The sequence below is a fragment of the Homarus americanus genome, unplaced genomic scaffold (assembly GCF_018991925.1).
Source record: "Homarus americanus isolate GMGI-L3 unplaced genomic scaffold, GMGI_Hamer_2.0 scaffold33, whole genome shotgun sequence".
In the NCBI taxonomy this organism is placed as follows: Eukaryota; Metazoa; Arthropoda; class Malacostraca; order Decapoda; family Nephropidae; genus Homarus; species Homarus americanus.
Genome location: NW_024713346.1, coordinates 1099 through 8334, shown reverse-complemented (window position 1 = coordinate 8334; position 7236 = coordinate 1099). Strand labels below are relative to the sequence as shown.

The following is a 7236-nucleotide window of genomic DNA, read 5'->3' as shown; positions in this document are numbered from 1 at the left end:
TAGCATACTACAGAAACTTGCACACCCGAATGGGAGACCGTCAGATTCAATCGAGGGTCGATTTAATAGCATACTATACAAAATGATCCGAGAATGTGCACACACCGAGTGGGAGACGGTGATGAAAGCGTCCGCCCTTGTACACTGGATGGCACTATTTCACTATAGTAAGGGGTAGGGGCACCTCGGTCATATTATACAACATACCAGAGAAGTTCCACACCCGCATGGGAGACCGTCAAAGTGAATCGGGGGTCGATTTGATAGCATACTACAGAGAACTTGCACACCCGAATGGGAGACCGTCAAAGTCAATCGGGGGTCGATTTGGTAGCATACTACAGAGAACTTGCACACCCGAATGGGAGTATGTCAAAGTCAATCGGGGGTCGATTTTAATAGCATACTACAGAAACTTGCAGCACCCTCGAATGGGAGACCGAAGTCACCCGGGGTCGATTTGATAGCATACCAAGGTGAAACTGTACCCGAATGGGAGAGACCACAAAAGTCAATCGGGGCCGATTTGATAGCATACTACAGAAACTGCACACCCTAGAATGTAGACAGTGAAAGTCAATCGGGGTCGATTTAATAGCATACTACAGAAACTTGCACACCCTAATGGAGACAGTGAAAGTCAATCGGGGGTCGATTAATAGCATACTACAGAAACTTGCACACCAATGGGAGACCGCCAAAGTCAAACTGTGCCTTACTTAATAGCATACTACAGAAACTCTGGGTAATAATCTCGGTCGGGAGACCGTCGTCAATCGGGGGTCGATTTGATAGAATACTACAGAAACTTGCACACCCGAATTGGAGACAGTCAAAGTCAATCGGGGGTCGATTTAATAGCATACTACAGAAACTTGCACACCCGAATGGGAGACCGTCAAAGTCAATCGGGGGTCGAGCATACTTTACAAAATGATCCGAGAATCTGCACACACACCGAGTGGGAGACGGTGATGAAAACGTCCGCCCTTATATGTTCGATTGCACTATTTCACTATATTAAGGGGAGAGGGTGCCTTCGCACACATATTTGGTGTGAAATATCTTCAGCCCCCCAGCGGAGCGCTTCGGCGCCTCTGCGAAGCAAAGCGCGGCATTCAAAAACAACAACCAAAATTGCCGTCGCTTTCCCTTCCCTGCCCTGGCAATGGCTGGAGCAGCAGCAGAAGAAGAGAGAGAAAATAGTCTCATGGGGTCAGAGGAATGGCAGTGGCGATCTATGAATTTCACTAGCCAGGTCTGTCTCCCAATTGAACATTATTACTCTCTCGGCGCACACGTCGCCACCACGGTTTCGCGACAGCAGCAGCATCATGATGTTGCGTCTATTGTAAGTCCGGAACCGGGTTATTCGGCTGTTCGCGAACAGTCGGGTTTTAACTTGCCTAACAAACGATCAAACAACTTCCACTCTCGAGGTGCGGTACGGTGACTGTCCTATCGTCCGCTCTTGTATGCTGGATTGCACTATTTCACTATATTAAGGGAGAGGGTGCCTTCACACACCTATTCGGTGTGGAATATCTTCCGCCCCCAGCGGGCGCCGGCGCCTCTGCGGCAAAGCGGCATTCAAAAACAACAACCAAAGTTGCCGTCGCTTTCCCTTCCCTGCCCTGCAATGGCTGGAGCAGCAGCAGCAGAAGAAGAGAGAAAATAGTCTCATGGGGTCAGAGGAATGGCAGTGGAGCGCGATCTATGAATTTCACTAGCCAGGTCTGTCTCCCAATTGAACATTATTACTCTCTCGGCGCACACGTCGCCACCACGGTTTCGCGACAGCAGCAGCATCATGATGTTGGGTCTACCAATAAGGCCGGAACCGGTTATTCGGCTGTTCTCGAACAGTCAGGTTTTAAACTTGCTTAACAAACGATCAAACAACCTCCACTCTCGAGGTGCGGTACGGTGACTGTCCTATCGTCCGCCCCTGTATGCTGGATTGCACTAATTCACTATATTAAGGGGAGAGGGTGCCTTCACACACCTATTCTGTGTGGAATATCTTCCGCCCCCCAGCGGAGCGCTTCGGCGCCTCTGCGAAGCAAAGCGCGGCATTCAAAAACAACAACCAAAGTTGCCGTCGCTTTCCCTTCCCTGCCCTGCAATGGCTGGAGCAGCAGCAGCAGCAGAAGAAGAAGAAGAGAGAGAGAGAGAAAATAGTCTCATGGGGTCAGAGGAATGGCAGTGGAGCGCGATCTATGAATTTCACTAGCCAGGTCTGTCTCCCAATTGAACATTATTACTCTCTCGGCGCGCACGTCGCCACCACGGTTTCCGCGACAGCAGCAGCATCATGATGTTGCGTCTATTGTAAGTCCGGAACCGGGTTATTCGGCTGTTCGCGAACAGTCAGGTTTTAACCTTGCCTAACAAACGATCAAACAACTTCCACTCTCGAGGTGCGGTACGGTGACTGTCCTATCGTCCGCTCTTGTATGCTGGATTGCACTATTTCACTATATTAAGGGGAGAGGGTGCCTTCACACACATATTCGATGTGAAATACCTTCCGCCCCCCAGCGGAGCGCTTCGGCGCCTCTGCGAAGCAAAACGCGGCATTCAAAAACAACAACCAAAATTGCCGTCGATTTCCTCTCCCTGCCCTGCAATGGCTGGAGCAGAAGGAGAGCGAGAGAGAGAATAGTCTCATTGGGTCAGAGGAATGGCAGTGGAGCGGGCTAATGGCGAGTAGGCTCGCGATCTATCAATTACACTAGCCAGGTCGCTCTCCCTATTGAACATTATTACTCTCTCTCGGCGCACACGTCGCCACTGCGGTTTCCGCGACAGCAGCAGCAGCAGCATCATGATGTTGCATCCACCAATTAGTCCGGAACCGGGTTATTCGGCTGTCTGCGAACAGTCCGGTTTTAACCTTACCCAACAAACAACATCCACTCTCGAGGTGCGGTATGGTGAATGTCCTATCGTCCGACCTTGTATGCTGGATTGCACTATTTCACTTTATTAAGGGGAGAGGGTGCCTTCACACACATATTCGGTGTGAAATATCTTCCGCCCCCCAGCGGAGCGCCTCTGTGAAGCAAAGCGCGGCATTCAAAACAACAACCATAATTGCCGTCGCTTCCCTGCCCTGCAATGGCTGGAGCAGAAGGAGAGAGATTTTAGTCTCATTGGATCAGAGGAATGGCAGTGGAGTGGGCTTATGGCGAGTAGCCTCGCGCTCTATCAATTACACTTGCCAGGTCTCTCTTCCGTTTGGACATTATTTACTCCGTCTCTCTCTCGGCGCACACGTCGCCACCCTACTAGTTTCCTTCACAGCATATGCTGCGGCCTTTCAGTCCGGGCTCCCCTTCGCCTTGCTGTCTGCCCAACTTAGCGGACTTGCGTTGGCTGATCACCCCGTCTTCGCGTCTGTGCCGGCCTTCAATGCAGCGCCCAACCGTCTCTTGACCGAGATTCATTGCACTATTCCACGCGCAAACAGCTACCCTAAATGTGCATAGACAACGCTCATGGTTCAACACGACCAGGGTGCAGTCTGGGAGCCGAGTATACTAAAAAGAGAGTTTAGCAGCCAAAACTCGTCAAAGCACACGTTGGGTTACCCCATTACCTAACAACGATGGCGGTTCCCACCCGTGAAATACACAACCTAACCAATATTGGGCGACGATGGCGCACATGAGCCCACGTCCCCACAAACAGTAAGAGAGAGTGAGAAAGAAAGAGAGAGAGGAGGCGATTGGCCAACGTGCGGTCCCTCGCCCAATGTCTTATGCCTCGCTGGGGCAAAGAGAAGAGGAGCGGATTAGGGAGGAGATTGGCCAACGTGCGGTCCCTCGCCCAATGTCGGCTGCCTCGCTGGAGCTGGGTAAAGAGGAGAGGAGCGGATAAGGGAGGAGATTGGCACACACGGTGGCGCTTCCGGCGCCGAGGATAGCAAGAGAAGGTGCAGTTTGATCTGATCATCTGGTTTGCTATTTCTCTAAGGCCAACGTGCGGTCCCTCGCCCAATGTCGGCTGCCTCGCTGGGGCAAAGAGAAGAGGAGCGGATAAGGAAGGAGATTGGCACACACGGTGGCGCTGCCGGCGCCGAGGATAGCGAGAGAAGGTGCAGTTTGATCTGATCATCTGGTTTGCTATTTCTCTAAGGCCAACGTGCGGTCCCTCGCCCAATGTCTTCTGCCTCGCTGGGGCAAAGAGAAGAGGAGCGGATTAGGGAGGAGATTGGCCAACGTGCGGTCCCTCGCCCAATGTCGGCTGCCTCGCTGGAGCTAGCAAAGAGGAGCGGATAAGGGAGGAGATTGGCACACACGGTGGCGCGTCGGCGCCGAGGATAGCAAAGAGAAGGTGCAGTTAGATCTGACCATCTGGTTTGCTATTTCTCTAAGGCCAACGCAACGGGTCCCCTCGCCTCAATGTCTTCTTGCCTCTCTCAATCTTCACTATTTTGCCGCCGTGATAGGCGCCAACAGCAGCAGCCACTGGTTGATCCTGTTAGTAGTCATATGTTGCCCAAAGATTAAGCCATGCATGTAAGTAGCCGATTTAAGGCGAAACCGCGAATGGCTCATTAAATCAGCTATGTTTCATTGGATCTGTAAACCCACTTACTTGGATAACTGTGGCAATTCTAGAGCTAATACATGCAATTGGTCTCTGAGCGCAAGGGAAGAGCGCTTTTATTAGTTCAAAACTGGTCGGGCCCCGGTCCGTAACCCACCTGTGGTGAATCTGAATAACTTCGGGCTGAGCGCACGGTCTCCGCACCGGCGCCGCTTCTTTCAAGTGTCTGCCTTATCAGCTTTCGATTGCAGGTTATGCGCCTACAATGGCTATAACGGGTAACGGGGAATCAGGGTTCGATTCCGGAGAGGGAGCCTGAGAAACGGCTACCACATCTAAGGAAGGCAGCAGGCACGCAAATTACCCACTCCCGGCACGGGGAGGTAGTGACGAAAAATAATCGATGTGGAGTCTCATCCGAGGCCTCGCAATCGGTTTGAAAGTACACTTTAAATCCTTTTAACTATATCCATTGGAGGGCAAGTCTGCGCCAGCAGCCTGCAATTCCAGCCCAATAGCGATATTAAAGTTGTTGCGTTAAAAGCTCAGAGTTGATCTCAGTCTGGACTGACGGCAATCACCGTGTTTACTGTCACGTCCAACAGTCACTACCGCTCGCATCGGGCTGCTCGTCGGCGTCCCGAAAGCGCCTGGAGAGTTTACTTTGAAAATTAGAGTGCTCAGAGCAGGCTATTTGAATGGCCCCAATGGTGATGCATGGAATAATGGAATAGGACCCCGGTTCTATTTTGTTGGTTTTCGAACCAGGTAATGAATTAACTCGGAACAGGCGGGGCATTCGTATTGCGACGCTAGAGGTGAAATTTTGACCGTCGTAAGACGAACCATCAGTGAAAGCATTTGCCAAGGATGTTTTCATTAATCAAGAACGGAAAGTTAGAGGTTCAAGGTGATCAGATAATGCCCCTAGTTCTAAATCCATAAACGATGCCAACTAGCGATCCGCCGGCGTTATTCCCATGACCCGGCGGGCAGCTTCCGGGAAACCAAAGTCTTTGGGTTCCGGGGGAAGTATGGTTGCAAAGCTGAAACTTAAAGGAATTGACGGAAGGGCACCACCAGGAGTGGAGCCTGCGGCTTAATTTGACTCAACACGGGAAACCTCACCAGGCCCAGACACCGGAAGGATTGACAGATTGAGAGCTCTTTCTCGATCTGGCAGGTGGTGGTGCATGGCCGTTCTTAGTTGGTGGAGCGATTTGTCTGGTTAATTCCGATAACGAACGAGACTCTGGGCCTACTAAGTATCGACGGATCTCCAGAAAATGGTGTCCAGTTCGCAACTTCTTCCTTAGAGGATGTACCCCAAATGACGAGATTGAGCAATAACAGGTCTGTGATGCCCTTAGATGTTCTGGGCCGCACGCTACACTGAAGGGATCAACGAAGCCCTCCGGTGAGGAGCGTGGTAAATCTGCTCAAAGCCTTCTTGATAGGGATTTGGGGCTTGCAATTGTTTCCCATGAACGAGGAATTCCCAGTAAGTGCAAGTCATCAGCTTGCGCTGACTACGTCCCTGCCCTTTGTACACACCGCCCGTCGCTACTACCGATTGAATGATTTAGTGAGGCCTTCGGACTGGCGCTCTTGGATTGTCGGCCCCGCTGCCCGCGAGGGTTTTCTGGGGTCGTCGCCTCGAGCTGACGGAAAGATGTCCAAACTTGATCATTTAGAGGAAGTAAAAGTCGTAACAAGGTTTCCGTAGGAGAACCTGCGGAAGGATCATTAACAGAGAGAAAGAGAACGGGGCGCTCTTAAAACTACTACTACTCTCCTGATTTGGGCGGTCTCGGGCTCTGCTCTGGCAACTCCAGCAGCGAAAGAGGACAATCCCGGCCCCCGCACCAAAAATAGGTACCACCACGCTGTAGGTGGACCACACTCGGGCGAGAGCGCGAAGACCGGAGGAGGAGGACGGACGGGGCTTTGGACGGCTGCCCGGCCGTTCCTTACTACCGGCGAATAAGCCTCTTGACCCAAAAAGAGTGAAATTCAAGTGTCAAAAAACAACAACAAGCCGTCCGGCCAAACCCAAACCACAAACTTGGGCTATGTCTGTCAAACCCTTTCATTGAGACTCGACCTGTGATGGTTAGTCGCAAAAAGACCAAATGGCAAATACACAACTCTTAACGGGGGATCACTCGGCTCGTGGGTCGATGAAGACCGCAGCAAACTGCGTGTCGGTATGTGAATCGCAAGAATACCAGATACATCGACAAGTTGAGCGCATATTGCGGCGGCGGCATCGCAGGCTTAATGGCACGCCACCTCCCCGCACTCTCACGAGGTCGGGAAATATACATCCATCGGTTGCTGCGAGTTGGTGCCTGCTGACTGTCTCCCGACCACGAGGTAACCCGAACGAGCTTCCGCCTTGAGGTTTAATCGCCTTTGGCGCCTTCATGAGCGTACTTATAAAACAAAGCAAACTCACTAACAAGTCCATGGACTTGGCGCACCCATTCAACCACAACCAAAGCGACAGTTGTACTTTCGCAAATAACTGGGCGGTAGCTCTTTTTGCCTGCTGTCTGGGAACCTACGAATGGCCGTCGGCCGCTCATGGCTGATGCTGCACATGGTCTAAGAGGCACTCCATCCCACGAAGAGGAAACGAAACCGGGTCGGATATCTTTTAAGTAAGCCCCGCCGGAATTT

General features: G+C 51.7%; 1 pseudogene; it reads left to right on the top strand.

The window, feature by feature from the left end:
* The first annotated feature begins 6699 nt into the window (after positions 1-6699).
* Positions 6700-6840, top strand: LOC121871827 (annotated as a pseudogene).
* The last annotated feature ends 396 nt before the right edge of the window (positions 6841-7236 follow it).